Raw genomic sequence first — 15,877 nt, 5'->3', positions numbered from 1 at the left:
GGTCTTTAAAATAAAAAAAATAGGACATGTCCTATTTTTTTCGGCAGGTTTCTACGGCATGGACACCCTCCCGTAGACATACGGGAAGGTGTCCGTCGGCCATAGAAATGAATGCACCCGTAATTACATGCGGTTTTACTATGGGGCCTAAGAGTATAGATAGAAGACTGGCTGTCAATCACTGAAAAGAACATTAACAAGCTAATTATAAGCCTCTCCTGAATGTGCTCAGCATCTCCTACTCCATCCCTGCAGACAGCACAGCATAATTAAACAGACAGATTGTTTTACCTTTAGTTCACACTGAGTATTTTGGCGCTGTTTTTAACACTGAAACCGCGCAAAAAAAATTGCCTGAAATCGCCTTCCATTGGTTTCAATGGGAGGCGGAGGCGTTTTTTTTACCCATGAGTGGTAAAAAACACTTGCGAGAAAAAGAAGCGACATGCCCTTTCTTTGGCCGTTTCCGTCTCCGACCTCCCATTGACATCAATGGGAGGCAGAGAAAGAGGTTCTCGCTGAGTTTTTTGCCCGCGGCACTCAATGGCCGCGGAAAAAAACGCTGCAAAAAAAGTGAAGGCAATGGCAAAATCCGCCTGCAAAAAACTCAGTGTAAACAGGGTTTTATGTCAACAAGCTTGTCGACTGGTTGCAGTAACAGTCTGCTGACATTGTCTTAATTGACCTCATGGCAGCTGTAGACCTAAGTTTACAGCCACTGGAGTTTGTAGGGCAGAGTAGTTGTCACATGCAGCAGTTTAGAAATTGTAATAAATGGGGAGAGAGCGAGCGTTCCTAGCTAAGAGCAACAGGGCACTTCCTGCTGTGTGGACAGGAAGTCAGTCTCTCTATTTTGAGAGTCTCAATGTGAGTCTCATAGGATTGAATAGAGAGGCTGACTTTCTGTACACACAGCATGTGATTTAAGAGTCAGGATATCAAAGCAGAAGTCTTGTGACCTAAGGGCAGCCCAGAACGGAGTCTGATACTACAAGATAAAGCCATAGGTGAGTTTTCAAACCACAGTATCATTTATGCCATGTCAATTACAAACAGGGTTACCCAAAACATTTGTGCAGGAAGTGCTTCTCTAAAATACTGGCTCAAGGACTTCTCTGCGCCAGCTAGTCAGGGTGGCTGTCTTACACACACAATGATTGAAGCATACCTTTTATCTCACTCTGCCACAGGGAATCCCTGTGACATCATCAATGACATCACCAGTTTTTCTGGCAGCCATCCATATACAGAAGCAGTTACTTTTGCTCTAAGGAACCCAGTGCCCAATATAAGCGCTTTGTTCAGTGCTTTTAACGAATGAAAAAATAAGTTCACTGTCACAGTACAGGGCCATGATCTCGGTGTGACAGCCAGATCCAGCTGATCACATTGTACAGGAAGAGCACTCAGTGCCATCAAACAGAGCATGTAAATTAATGAGGTAACGGCACGGAACCTCCCCATTATCCTCTTAATTTACATGAAGGGGTTAAACCAAAGCATATTAGACAATGGGATCCTGAATTCCCATAGCAGATTCTTATTGCTGTAACCCGCAGAATAAAGTTAATGTTATTTATACCGCATGGTGAATGCCATAAAAATGAAACCCAAAAGAAACAAATGCGGAATTGCTGTTTTTTTTTCCATTCTACCCCCTCAAAAAATGAATACAAGTTTTTCATTGCATTATATGAACCCCTAAATGGTGCCTTTAAAAAAAAAAACCTCTCCTCCCACAATACCTGCGTCCTTAATGGATTAGAGGATCGTTACCCTGTATGTGTTATAAATAATTCCCAATATCAGATAGGATTTCTTTTCACTTGTGCTGTGCATCTCTTGCAGATTTCCTGACCCGGTGTAGACATTTTAGTTACATATATAAGTAGAACTAAATCTCACCAGGGAAGTTCCATTAGGTGTTCTGTTCTGAAAAACTCCCAGATCTTGTAATTGCACCTAAGCGGACGCCTATAGCAGCTTCACGCATGGAACATTTTACATGACTTTAACCGTTGTCATGGAGACTCTGAACCTGCACGACCCTTATCTGTCAACTAAACATTTCTCGATGTCACATTACTCTAGGGTTCTGGGTAAATTAGTGTACATATTAATTGCAAACAGCAATGTCTTCTCTACAAGGATATTAATATCTTAAAAACGTAGAATACATACTAACACGTCCTGCCTGATTGTTTTGTACCTATATCGGGTACGTGCTTACGGGGCGGATTAGCTGCGGATTCTCTGCAACGAATTTCATTGAGGAAAATCTGCAGCGTATTACAGTAGCATCAAAGTGGATGAAGTTTCAACAAAAAATCAGCTGAGAAAACATGCAAAAAATTGACCTGCGGTGCAAAGTTTTGACCCTTGCTGCGGAATCGTTGCACTTTTGTTCCGGTTTTTCCCTGTAGAGTTCAATGGCGAGGTAAATGCTGCAACAAATAGCAAATGTTGTGATTTTTGCGTCGGAAAAGCTGCGAATCCGCCGCAAACGTCGCAAATCTGAAAAAAAGAAACCTTTTTCTGTTTTAAATCTAATAAGTCTGGCATTGGCATGGCAACGGCTCCTTGTTCCCTTGGTTGTTCTCCGAGCTATTTGCCTCCTCGGATAACGTTTCATCCCATGTGACTGCTGCAGCCAATCACAGGAGGCAGAGCTGCATGGAGACCAGCGGTAGGGAGCAGGGATAAATCGCTATGGCAACGCCAGTGAGGTAAGTATTTTTTTTTTCTGCTCTTCACAATTTGATGCAGTCTTTCATCCGGAATTGCCTGAGGGTTCCAGATTTAGATGCAGTGGGGTAATTTTGCGCAGGTTATCCGAATCCATATGAACGTACCCCTCCTGTTTACAGGAAACAGAGGCTACAGGTCAATTACATCCCGACTAATCCTAATAATTTAAATGGACTCCAAGTAAATTCTCTGCAAAGCATAACTTTAATGTAAGGGATAACTGCATTCAATCTCATTTTTGTGGTCCGAGCTCAGAAGTAGAATTCTAGTTCAGTTTTTGTAAGGTTTGGCCCAACAGCAGGACTTTTCAATTAAACTCTTTTGGGCTGGAGATGTTTAGTAACTCTGGAAGTCACATAGTCCTGTGTTTAAGGGCCTTTACAAGCATCCGCTAGATTAGAAATCCCACTGATCTAGCATCATGACTTGTTTTATAGCACCGTACTGCCTTCTACAGAATGTCAGTGGTAAGTTACTTAAAGGGTTTCCCACTATAGGTGTACTATTTATAAAGTTGTGTTACGTATTACAATAAGCAACTTTTTTTTTTTTTCAAAAGAAGTTCTGCGGCATTTTTACTTTTTGTGAACCCACGCCTCCTGGTTCTCATATCGTTTTCCTACCGGACAGCGCGCCGCTCCATCCATAAAATTGGCTGCAGATTGACTCGTGACAAGCAACGTCCGGTGAAACACGTTGCACATGTGCAAGTTTCCTGACCCTCCGGGACCTCTGGAAACTAGCGCATGCGAGGTGGGTTTCACCGGAGGTTGCGGCCGCACGTCTCTTGTCACGAGTCCCTCCATATGGCCAGCCCCTTTAAAAGCTATGTACACTTTTACAACCATTTTTATTGTTTCAATTCATGTAAAATATAGATTTAAGCAAATTTTCAAATAGTCTTAATTAAAAATGTGCTGGAGTTTTGTGACTACAGCTCCTATGCAAAACTGTGTAGTCTGAATCTGAAGTTAATCCTCTTAATTCACTCTCTGTCTCCTCTTCTTGCTAACTTACAGACAGTAGAAGAGAGAGGGAAAAGAGTAGTGCGTGATGGCAGGATCAGACTACACACAAGGTTTGTTTGTTTGTTGCCTGTATCCATGGTGACACGTAGGCCTGCACAGGAACTGCATACACGAAACAATAAGATTTTTTAATTATTAAATTCATGTCCATGACCGTGCCCATAATTACGGGCATGGCCGGCCACGGGCAGCCGGTTGTCTTTACGGGCCGTTCTCCCTTTATAAAGTATAGTAGCACGGCCCGTAAAATAAAAAAATAGGACATGTTCTATATTTTTGAACGGCACGGACACCTTCCCGTAAGCAAACGGGAAGGTACCCGTGGCCAATAGAAGTCTATGGGCCCGTAATTACGGGCCGTAATTACGGGCGTTTTTACGTTCGTTTTGCATGGGGCCTAACAAAGTAATTTTTTTATTTATTCTTGATTGATTAAAGCAATAAAAAAGTTGGTTGCAATGGTGGTGGATATACCCTGGAAGTAGCATGTGTCTTCCATCTATTTTCAGCTTTTCCCCAGTAATTACTGGAGAAATTATGACATGTTATATTAGGGAGCTGCTTATTATACCTTTACCTGTTGTTGTAATATGTAGTCCATCAAAATTACATATAGTTTTTACACTTGTATATCTGTAAAATGTGAATGCTATTCTTTCTAAGGGCCTGTTCACATCACCGTTCATTTCTGTTCCGGGGTTCCTTCGGAGGTTTCCGTCCGGTGAACCCCGCAACTGAAAGTGAAAGCACAGCTTCCGTTTCAGTCACTATTGATCTCAAAGGTGACGGAAACATCGCTAATGGTTTCCGTTCGTCACCATTCCGGCAGGTTCCTGGTTTTCTGACGGAATCAATAGCGGACTCGACTACGCTATTGATTCCGTCGGAAAACCGGAAACCTGCCGGATCGGTGACGAACGGAAACCATTAGCGAGGTTTCCGTCACTATTGAGATCAATGGTGACTGAAACGGAAGCTGTGCTTTCACTTTCCGTTGCGGGCTTCACACGACGGAAACCTCCGAAGGAACGCCCGGAACAGAAATGAACGGTGATGTGAACAGGCCCTTACTTGGAGAGCAATGTGGAAACTATAATATATGTATAAATTGTATTGACATTTGCCAAAATGCTCTATATTAAAGAGAAGCTGTCACCTCTCCTGACGTGTCTATTTTAGTAAAAACTTGTATTCCCCATAAAATAACAATTCTGGAGAATTCAACCTTGTGCTGTTCCTCTGTTATTCCTGCTAAAAATGTATGAATAAATTGACAACTGGGTGTTACCATTTCCCTTGCCAAAGGGGTGTGTTCCTATACAGTCTCGCTCTGTCAGCACTGATTGGACAGCGTCAGTCTGTGTAGTGACACACCCCTAACTGGTTATTCATAAATTTGACAGGAATAACAGAGGAACAGCACAACGCAGAGTACAAAGAAAAGATGCTCCAGAATTGTGTTTTCATGGTGAATACAATTATTTACTAAAACAGACATGTCAAGAAGGTGACCGGTCCTCTTTAATGTCAATAATTATTTTTCTTAGATTCTTTCAACTAATATTTAAAAAAAAATAATTTTTTTTTGCCATATTGCACAGCAAAATCTGGCCAATTGCAGGATTTTTCCTCGAATTGCAATCATTACCTTTCTCAACTTCAGAACTTTCAATTGTGGTCATAAGATTAAGGCCGAGTACACACGGGGCAGATACACTGCATAAAAGCACGCAGCGTATCCATCCTGTATGCCGCAGGGAATTTCGGGCTATAAAGTGCACCACACTGTGCTGCAGTTGTTCGCCCGGAATGTCCAATGCGGAAAGCTGCAGCACTTAGCCGGCCTGCTTGCAGACCGGCCTCCTGTTATGACTTTTCATCCCCGGAGACCGCTGCAGCCTGTGATTGGATGCAGCGGTCAGATGGGATGAAACGACGTTCCAGGAGGCCACTCTGGAGGGAGAAATACAGACTTCTGTGTAAGTATGCGGGTTTATTTTTTTCTAAACTGCGTTTTTTTGCGGCGGATTCACTGCGAACCCGCTGTAAAAAACGCAACAACTGCTATTTGTTGCGGGATTTACCACCCCATTGAATTTAATGGGCAAAGCCCGCAACAAATAAGCAGCGTTTACGCAAATACAATTGACATGCTGCGGAATACAATTTTGCACTGCAGGTCAATTTCTTAGCGTTTTTTTCCGCTCAGTATTTACGCATTGTGTGAATGAGATTTGTTTTATCTTATCTACTTTACTGCTACTGTATTTGCTGTGGATTTTTCGCAACAAATTCCGTTGTGGAAAAAACACAGTACTTACGCAACATGTGAACTGACCCTAAAGCTACATGCACACGTTGCGTAACTTGATGCGGAAAATTCGCACTAAAACCGCAGGTGTACGCACGTAATTCTGCAACTAAAACCGCAGCTATTGGCATGTTTTTTTAATGCGTTTTTAGGTGAGGTATTTACATTTTGATGCGGAAATAGGTGCGTTTTTATGCCTTGTATTTTGGTGCATTTTTCTTTAAAACTAGTCCAATACAATTCGCAAGCGGAAACGCAGGATAAATTGACATGCTGCAGATTTGAAAATACGCACCACAGGTCAATTTACACGCAGAAAAAATCTGCACCGTGTAGATAAGATTTCTTGAAATGTCATTTACTTTACTTTGCCGCTGCAAATCTGCACGTAATACACAACGTGTGCATTTAGCCTAAGGCTCAACGCAAGCGATGCGTATTACGTGCGGTTTTTACCTACAAATTTCCTGTGTTTGACTGCGGTTTTGGTGCGTATTTTCCGCAGCAATGTATGCATGTAGCCTAAAGGTTAAGCAGGGCTGGGCAATTCCCAGGAGTATGGTAGCCAATGTGCCTACAGATTTGCTACTAAATTTCTGATCTATTTTTTTTTATTGATATTTATGTAATTTCTTACTGCTTGGCTATACTAGTACAAACAAAAAAGGAGGGTAAAACAATAGAGATCACATATCGTATATGCAATGATTCTTAAATGTTTTCACCACACAATCACTACTATAGTGCAATTCATTCTATCATTGAACACTTTTAAATGAGTCATGTAACATATTTTGGGGATGATGCATTCATAGCTATCATGTTAAAGAAGAAGATAGGACAGTGGCGTTTACTCTGGAAAATCTTAAAATAACCCTTCCAGGTCCTTACCCACATAAAAGTTCTGCTATATTGTTAATAGTGTTGATTATCATGTAAGGTTCTGTTCACAGTACACACAATGTTTGACACACAGAAAAAAAATCTCCTGACATATACGCCAGACGTATCCAGAGACATGGACTGGATATATGCCAAAGGAATGTCCTTGGTATACGCCTCTGGCATGTATGCATTCATTGGAAAACATAGTTGACTACTCTTTCCAATACAAGGGCTTACTGCAAAAAGATTATACATCAGACATACACACTAAACGTGATGGGAACAGAGTCTACACTATTATACACATTCATATTGTTCTCGAACTTGAAATCTGCCTTACAGAAGTCATGCATTTGCCCTTGTGCCAAAAGTGTTGTTCCAATATTATATCATCTGGCTACTTATGAGCAAAGTAAACATATTTCCAACTAAGGCCCATGGAGAAATTAGTACCTCCCAGCAATGAAAACAAAAAATCTTTAGATGTAAGAATTTTAAACTTTTCTAAATTTAGGCAATTTTCCTTTTGAAGTTACAGAACTGCCAGGTTTCTACAGAATTCTAAAGGATCAAGGGTTTTATATACTAGCGAGGCTAGCAACATAAAAAGTGTAACAATGAAGGTAAGAGACATCTATTCACACACTTACATGGATCACAGTTTTCGCCTAACTTCTCTTTCTTTGTTATACAGTAAGTATGAACAGCGTTTCACAATGGTACAGTCGTACAGCCCACCCTGGTTAAACCTTTAAAATTAACCTGTTTTGACATGAGGCTCAAGGGGAACAAAAATATTGTGTAACCCCCTTTGCAAAAATCGCAACATAGCCCGGTCATTCTACTGACACATACTATAACTGCAGTAATGATGATTTCACTGTATTCTGCACCTTTCCATATGGACTTACAATGAAGGTAATATTGGTACAGAATACTATTTAGGGCACCTTCTAATACAAATCTGTTGAAAGTACAGCACTAGTCTGAAGACTAAACTAAACGCTCATTCCCGATCATCAACCCATATAAGAGGACCTAGCAGACAAAGACGCAAATGCTCGTTTGTCGGCTGATTACATCTTTTATGTGATCTCAATAATCATTGTTGTGGGCATCTCCCCATGTAATCAACAGCAGTGTAATTGCTGCCGATGATACAATCTGTATGGGAATGAACGATCTTGATTGCCCTATACAGTACAATGATTGTTTCATGTAAATGGAGCAAAACAAGCCTGGTTCGACATGCTATATCATCAATCAGCGCTTGTTTACCGGCAGAAATCTGATCATGTAAAAGGACCTTAAAGGTGCCCATAAACACTAGAAAAAACTCTGCCAAACCCACCAACTTCAACCGTCAATCTAATGTGTATGGGGGCCACCCGACTCTCCTTTGACGGCAGTTTTTGGGGCAGGATGGATCGGGCATGTTGCAGTTCTTTAGTTCTTGTTAGAAATAAGCTGCTGGGGGGGGGGGGGGGGCTGAGCCGGCGAACGATGTGAGTGGACGCAGCGGTTGTGAGCTCCTGCTGAGAGCCTCACATTTTCCCCTTTAGTGCCCGTTCTTTTTCACTGGTGACTTCTACAAGAGTCCTACCTTGTGGAGGATCGATGCGGTCACACTCCGGCATTACTCCAAGCCTCGTAAGAGGCAGTATGGCGAAGGGGAAGGTTGGTAAAGGAGGTGAGAGGGAGGCCCAAGATGGCGCCGCGCCACAGACATCAGCACGTGCTAGCCGCGCCTCAGACCAGCAGCGGGAGGCTGCAGCAAGACTCAGCAAGTATGCCTGCCATGCTTCCTCAGGCAGCACCATGGTACCGCGGGTCCTTCAGACTGATTCCACTCAGAAAGCGGTGAGTGGGGAAGATGTTGATACAGGGGAGGAGATGCCGACATGTTCCTTGGATATGGAGCTGGAGGAAGATATGGGTGCGGCTGTGCAGGGGGACATTACTGTGCAGCCCATTCTTCCTTTATCTGATGTGATGAAGGCGATTGCCCACTGCCACAAATCTCTGGCTCTTCAAGTTGGCAGTGTAAAGGCGGACATTTCTATTCTACGGCAGGATGTTAAAAAGATCTCTGAGAGAACCACTGCCCTGGAACAACGGGTTAGTGAAGTTGAGGATGCGGTTACGCCTTTACAGAGGAGAGTGGACAGCCATTCTGATGATATTGTGGCCATAAAAGCTAAGCAGGATGATTTGGAAAATCGCTTGAGACGTAACAATATACGCATAGTCGGTATGCCGGAAAAGGTGGAGGGGTCTTTCCCCACAGAATATGTTGAATCCTGGCTGCTTAAAATCTTGGGCAAAGATAACCTGACTCCGCTGTTTGCGGTAGAGAGGGCACACCGTGTTCCTTTGCGGAAGTTACCGCTAGGCAGTCCTCCACGCACTATGCTGGCGAAAATTCTGCACTACAGAGACCGCGATATTCTACTTTGTAAAGCTCGGATCATCCTGACTTATGGATAGATGGCAGGCGCATATCCTTGTATCCAGACTACTCTATGGATGTTCAGAAGAAAAGATCACAATTCCTGGATGTGAAGCGACGTCTGAGGGCTCTTCAGGTTCCCTACGCGATGCTGTACCCGGCCCGTTTACGGGTGGTTGCCTTAGGGGCTACACATTTCTTTGAACACTCGAAGATGGCGGTGAGAAGGCTGGATCAGCATGAGCAACGTCTAAGAAATCCTCCTGACTGAGACTTTTTTTGTTTATGCATAATAGGCTCTCTGATGGATAAGAGCTCATGCCTTTCTTGTTTTTGTCTTTCCATCTCTAGTTATTTCCCAATTATTTTTTTTATCGCTACCCGGGTGGCGTGAGTATTCCTGGTGTCATAGACTTTCCATGATCACGTTTGTGTTTTGCTCCTTTGACGGGTGTGGCAGGATGCTGTAATATGGAGGGGGGGAAATGGGTTAGAGATTTTTTCTTTTCATTCCTGTTTCCTTTTCTTCTCCTATCTTACAGATGGGTATTGGGGGAATTTGCACTTCCCCCTGAATTTCTTTCTATAACGCAACTTTTTTTTTAGCAGGATGCAATAGACGACAGCAGTTAGTCCTTATGTATGTCTACCGGTTTATATTAAAGCTGTGATTCACTGGCCTGCTTCGGACCTCCAGCAGACTAGCTGTACCTTGATAGGGGCAGCTGCTCTGCTGCACTTTGTATACGTTTTAGCCCTGGTCCCTGGGTTGCACCTTCAGGGAATTGTTGGATGGGGCTCTGTATTTTTCTTTTTGGTTCTGGGGTTTTAGTTTGGGAGGGAATTGGTGAGGATTTAAAGCCTACTATGCTCATAGCAAGTGTTGCTGTTCTTCCATTATTTTACATGCATGGTGTGTTATGGCTACCTCCGTAACATTTATATCATGGAATGTTAGGGGCCTTGGGGATTCTAAAAAACAGAGAACTATCAAGAGGGGGAGATATCTACATGCATCGTGTGGTTACACAGACATATTGGTCATCGTGCTTGCGCCTCTAATAGTTTCTTGGCTATTTAGCCCTATTTTAGTTCTTGATTTCTACAATAAAATTTATATTTTAATCGTTCATATAGGCAGTGATATTTGACGTCAAGATTCTGGCAAAACTCCTGGCTAATAGAGTATCCCGTATCATTTCTAAGGTGGTACATCAGGACCAGGCGGGCTTCATGCCAAATATGTCCACGGCTGTTAATCTCAGGAGGCTGTTAATCGGTTGAGGGTGCTAAGGCAGTGGCGTCACTTGTCGCGGCTAAGGCCTTCGATAGTGTTGAATGGAAGTATCTCTGGGCCACTTTGAAATGTCTTGGATTTGGCGTTACCTTTGTTAAGTGGGTCTGGCTTTTGTATGATTCCCCAAGGGCTAGACTTAAGGCTAATGGGTTGGTTTCTGAATCCTTTGAGTTATATAGGGGGACGAGGCAGGGGTGCCCTCTTTCACCCCTATTATTTGCCCTAGCCATCGAGCGGCTTGCAGCGGTTATTAGAAAGGCTGATGAGGTGAGGGGTTTCCAGTATGGGGCTCTCAATGAAAAAAGTGCTCTCTATGCAGATGACATGTTACTGTTTTTAAATGACTGGCCTATCTCATTGATTAATGCTATTCAGCTCATCACTGATTTTGGTAGATTGTCTGGTCTTACTATTAATTGGACTAAATCCTCTCTTCCCGGTGGGCTGTCAGCAGAGCGGCTGCAGATTGTTCCTCATTTTAAATACCTGGGTGCTCAGATTAGTGCTAGAATTTCAGACTTTGAAACTCTGAATATTGTTCCACTTCTTCAAAAGATGCAAATTAAATCTGCAGCATGGTGTAGACTTCCCCTTGGGGTTATTTGCTTTTAAAAAGACAAAAAGAGAGAGAAACGGCGCTCCTCTAAGGTAATAACGTATGGATAGAATAATTCAGTTATATACTGATGTGGTCTTTATTCAAACTAGAAATACTTTTTTTATATATATATATATATATATATATATATATATATATATACACTACCGTTCAAAAGTTTGGGGTCACCCAGACAATTTTGTGTTTTCCATGAAAACTCACACTTATATTTATCAAATGAGTTGCAAAATGACTAGAAAATATAGTCAAGACATTGACAAGGTTAGAAATAATTATTTTTATTTCAAATAATAATTTTCTCCTTCAAACTTTGCTTTCATCAAAGAATGCTCCATTTGCAGCAATTACAGCATTGCAGACCTTTTGGCATTCTAGCTGTTAATTTGCTGAGGTAATCAGGAGAAATTTCACACCATGCTTCCAGAAGCCCCTCCCACAAGTTGGATTGGCTTGATGGGCACTTCTTGCGTACCATACGGTCAAGCTGCTCCCACAACAGCTCTATGGGGTAGAGATCTGGTGACTGCGCTGGCCACTCCATTACAGATAGAATACCAGCTGCCTGCTTCTTCCCTAAATAGTTCTTGCATAATTTGGAGGTGTGCTTTGGGTCATCGTCCTGTTGTAGGATGAAATTGGCTCCAATCAAACGCTGTCTACAGGGTATGGCATGGCGTTTCAAAATGGAGTGATAGACTTCCTTATTCAAAATCCCTTTTACCTTGTACAAATCTCCCACTTTACCAGCACCAAAGAAACCCCAGACCATCACATTACCTCCGCCATGCTTGACAGATGGCGTCAGGCACTCTTCCAGCATCTTTTCAGTTGTTCTGCGTCTCACAAATGTTCTTCTGTGTGATCCAAACACCTCAAACTTCGCTTCATCTGTCCATAACACTTTTTTCCAATCTTCCTCTGTCCAATGTCTGTGTGCAATTGCTCATAGTAATCTTTTCCTTTAATTAGCCAGTCTCAGATATAGCTTTTTCTTTGCCACTCTGCCCTGAAGGCCAGCATCCCGGAGTCGCCTCTTCACTGTAGACGTTGACACTGGCCTTTTGCGGGTACTATTTAATTAAGCTGCCAGTTGAGGACCTGTGAGGCGTCTATTTCTCAAACTAGAGACTCTAATGTACTTGTCTTGTTGCTCAGTTGTGCAGCGGGACCTCCCACTTCTCTTTCTACTCTGGTTAGAGCCTGTTTGTGCTGTCCTCTGAAGGGAGTAGTACACACCGTTGTAGGAAATCTTCAGTTTCTTGGCAATTTCTTGCATGGAATAGCCTTCATTTATAAGAACAAGAATAGACTGTCGAGTTTCACATGAAAGCTCTCTTTTTCTAGCCATTTTGAGAGTTTAATCGAACCCACAAATGTAATGCTCCAGATTCTCAACTAGCTCAAAGGAAGGTCAGTTTTATAGCTCCTCTAAACAGCAAAACTGTTTACAGCGGTGCTAACATAATTGCACAAGGGTTTTCTAACCATCCATTAGCCTTCTAACACAGTTAGCAAACACAATGTACCATTAGAACATTGGAGTGATGGTTGCTGGAAATGGGCCTCTATACACCTATGTAGATATTGCATTAAAAACCAGACGTTTGCAGCTAGAATAGTCATTTAGCACATTAACAATGTATAGAGTGTATTTCTGATTAATTTAATGTTATCTTCATTGAAAAAAACTGTGCTTTTCTTGCAAAAATAAGGAAATTTCTAAGTGACCCTAAACTTTTGAACGGTAGTGTATATATATATATATATACAAACTGAACATTTGTTTAAAAAATAAATGGATGTGTGCAAGTGATATGGAGAAATGCAACATTTTATTCACTGTTGGTAAAAACATTGCATAAAAGGATTGCATAAACTTATATATAACTATACAAAATAAATGCAAGACACCAACAGTGAATAAAATGTCGCATTTCTCCATATCACTTGCACACATCCATTTATTTTTTAAACAAATGTTTCATGTTCAGTTTGTATATATATAAAAAAAGTATTTCTAGTTTGAATAAAGACCGAAAAAAACATCAGCCTAGATTTTAAACTAAACTGAACGAAATATAAAGTAATATCAGACAGCGATAACTCGAAAAAAACTTCTATTGTTTTCTTTTTTTTTAAAAAGAGAAAAAGAGAAAATAATCAACACATACGTTCCTATAACGAAACTCCCACAACAAACTTTAACCCTGACAGTTTGACCTGGACGTGAACCATATGACCGGGTTATTTAAGATGTTGTTTTGTAGTAGATTTTACATATAGAACCTAAAAACGAACCAAATGGGACATATCCCTAAAAAGAATATTGTACTCAATATAAAAAGCACAAAAAATATCTTTATTAAATATAATGACAAAATGACACAATAATAGAAAAAGAGAAATAATACAGCATATACGGACATATAGAAAAGACCATGACCAACAGAATCAACCATATACTAATGATCAATCACACGCTCAAATAATATCGGTCTGACGAAGCCGGTCTATCCGGCGAAACGCGCGTCTAGGCGTTTGTTCACCCAGATCTTTTGACCCTCCACGCTCTCTCAACATGTCCCAGGGTATGTGTATGTGCATTTGCTAAATCTGTACTGACTTTTGGGCTATACTGTCTAACTATGGCAGCTGCATTGCTCTATGGCTATTTGAGCTACACTATCTCTTGATATACGTCAACAGCTACACTCTTTTCTTGTGCTGACTCCTACTTAGCAGTATACGTATATTTATTTAGTTATACTGCACTGTCTTTGTACGCATTATTTTATGCATATCCATTTAGCTGCACCTTTTTTGTGTTGGCTCTGACGTATTATCATTATTTGTATGCTGCCACATGTTACTCTGCCCTTTCCTATTTGTATAGGCTTTGATATTATACAGGCCACCTTTGCATTGCTACTGCTACATGTGGGATTTATATCACACACCCCTGGGCTTGTGTTATTATTGGATATTATTTGAGCGTGTGAGTGATCATTAGTATATGGTTGATTCTGTTGGTCATGGTCTTTTCTATCTGACCCTGCTGTATATGTCTCCGTATATGCTGTATTATTTCTCTTTTTCTATTATTGTGTCATTTTGTCATTATATTTAATAAAGATATTTTTTGTGCTTTTTATATTGAGTACAATATTCTTTTTAGGGATATGTCCCATTTGGTTCGTTTTTAGGTTCTATTGCTATAGGGGACCCCACTACATGCCAATTCTTTGGTGTGAGGTTTTTGGTTAGGTTGTCTTGTAGTAGATTTTACATGCCTGATGAAGATCTCGGTGCGAGATCGAAATGCGTTGCAGCACAGTCTTTTATCATTTTTTTTATCTGCATCTAAAATAAAATCTGTGTTATACACCAACGACTACGTGGAATCAATGAATCACTCACGTCTGAGCGCCCGTTCCAAGGAGCACCTTTTTTCCCAAAATTCATCCCTTGGGGTTATTGGTAGGGCGAATCTTGGTAAAATGATTCTTATGCCACAAGTCATATATATAATTCATAATGCCCCACTCTGGCTGCCCCTTAGAATTTTCCGTAAAATTGATGCTATTTTTCGTGACCTTATATGGAAGAAGGGAGTGCCACGGATACGTTTAGAGACGTTACAGAGGTCCAAGGAGGATGGGGGACTGGCAGTGCCGAACCCATGGCTGTATTTCTTATCTGCACAGCTCCTACACCTTAAGGGGTGGGGGTCGGAGAGTACTAATAGCGCAACTGGTAGATTAACTAGGTATATTATGGAGGAGCGGGTACTACTGCAGGCCCTTGAAGCAGGTCGCTTGGGTGTGCAGGGAAGATCCATATCCACTTTATTACTTATACATATAATCTGGACCAAGGTGAAAGAGGTGTCAGGCCTGGTGGGGTTTACTACATACTCTCCTATCTGGCATAATGTGCATTTTCTGGAATTTGACAAACTAGAAGGCTTTGCTGGGTAGCGGGACAGGGGGATCATTACTCTTGCGCAGCTGGTGACAGTTAATGTATTCAGGACGTTTGAGGATCTGCGGTCAGAAATTGCCTTACCTCAATCTGCTTTCTATCATTATCTTCAATTGAGACATGCCCGGGTTCTTGCAGAATAGGCAGTCTCCATTGACGCAGGTTCCTCAATCCTCACTTGTTGATCTGGTGGCTCAGCCTGGGGGTACTAAGGGGGTTATTTCATTATTCTACAAATGTCTCCTGGAGGCAGTCCATAAAGGTTAGACACTTTCTTTAAAGCAGAGATGGGAACGGGACGTGGGTCCTATAGAGTAGGAAGTATGGCAGGAGGTCATGGAACAGGTTCCTAAAACATCCTTGAGTGAAATGTACAGGCTTTCCCAATTGAACATCTTGCATAGGGTTTACAGAACCCCACTATTGCTATATAAAATGGGTTATAGGCCAGACTCCTCATGCCATAGATGTGGTGAGCTGAATGCAGACCTGATACATGTGATGTGGAGTTGCACTAGGTTGAATAGGTTTTGGAGGGATATGGTGGACTTCATTGCTC

The 15,877-nt window shown here is 41.7% G+C and overlaps 1 protein-coding gene across 5 annotated transcripts in view; it reads left to right on the top strand.

Annotated features, from left to right (window-relative positions):
• The window catches only part of DTX3 (deltex E3 ubiquitin ligase 3), a 79,735-nt gene that overhangs the window by 24,235 nt on the left and 39,623 nt on the right, over positions 1-15,877 (top strand). For 2 of the 5 annotated variants that reach the window (XM_075851974.1, XM_075851975.1), the window contains exon 3: positions 7,505-7,595. The exons of the other annotated variants lie outside the window; for them this stretch is intronic. The gene's annotated coding sequence lies outside the window, so the exon portion shown is untranslated. The remainder of the gene's footprint in view (positions 1-7,504; positions 7,596-15,877) is intronic. 5 annotated transcript variants of the gene reach the window in all.

Source organism: Rhinoderma darwinii, chromosome 2, assembly GCF_050947455.1.
Source record: "Rhinoderma darwinii isolate aRhiDar2 chromosome 2, aRhiDar2.hap1, whole genome shotgun sequence".
Taxonomy (NCBI): Eukaryota; Metazoa; Chordata; class Amphibia; order Anura; family Rhinodermatidae; genus Rhinoderma; species Rhinoderma darwinii.
This window is presented reverse-complemented; position numbering and strand designations above follow the sequence as displayed.